This window comes from Echinops telfairi, unplaced genomic scaffold, assembly GCF_000313985.2.
Source record: "Echinops telfairi isolate 266 unplaced genomic scaffold, ASM31398v2 ScPeMD7_11;HRSCAF=52, whole genome shotgun sequence".
In the NCBI taxonomy this organism is placed as follows: domain Eukaryota; kingdom Metazoa; phylum Chordata; class Mammalia; order Afrosoricida; family Tenrecidae; genus Echinops; species Echinops telfairi.
In genome coordinates this window covers 30,787,996-30,789,123 of record NW_022103908.1, presented here as the reverse complement: position 1 = coordinate 30,789,123, position 1,128 = coordinate 30,787,996, and positions in this window count along the sequence as shown.

Genomic DNA, 1,128 nt, shown 5'->3' with positions numbered 1-1,128 from the left:
CCGCCTTTCAATTAGCCCCACATGTGATTATTGGCCAGGTTGGCACAATTAACTAACTCAGCTACCTTCATCAGCCTCTCTGATCTCATCTTTTGCCATTTTATTCTTGTTTCTCTTTCTCCTACCATGTAGGTCTTAATCCTTTGAAATTTCTTAATAGTCTTTCTAGATTTCAATACTGAACTTGAATGAATACTTCACTTAAAATCACCAATTATTTTATTCGGATATTGGTGTAATGTTAAATTAAATATGCTAGGTGAATAGTAAGTATGCTATATGGGATGATGAGGAAGTAGGATTGAAGACGAATGGGTCAATTGGAAGGACTGTATTGATGAATGCTGACAGTGACATGGATTGCCAGAAGACAGATAAATCTGTCTTGGAAGAAGTACTACCGGAATGTCCCTTTGAAGTGAGGATGGCAAGACTTTATCCCTTGTACTTTAGACATGCTATCAGGAGACACTAGTCCCTGGAAAAGTATATTATGCTTGGTAAATTAAAGGGTCAGGGTAAGAAGAGGAAGACCCTCAATGAGATAGATTGACAAAGTAACTGATACAATGGGCAGAAAAATTGTGAGATGGTACAGATCCTTGCAATGTTGCATTCTGTTGTGCTAAGGTCACTATGAATCATGTACCATATACCATGTACCATACAATAACAACTGCATAGGAGTAAAGGAGGGAAAAACTGCTTTGTTGGGGAACCAGCCTCAAAGAACCAAAAGGCCAGAAGCCACAAATGTATGGCAATGATATATAAAGATTATAACAGTGTCATAGAGGATTAGAAAGTTAGGAGAGAGAAAAATATAAAAGAGTCAGACACATATTATGACAGCATGCTCACCTCAGCTTCTTTTGATGGACCACACAGAACTGAGCAAATTGGATAAATTGAAAAAATGAGTGAGTCTTTATTATCTTGGGATATTTATAAGTAAGCTTAAAACATGCATATTCAGTAGTCACATACATCACAAGGTGGGCAGTATCTACATTAAGATTCCTGAGCTCACAGGTGAGGAAACCAATACTTGCATTGTGGAAAGGTATGAAGAGGGGTTGGGTGTCTGAGATAGTTTATTGTGCCAGCCTGGCTGATAAACGCAGGTGG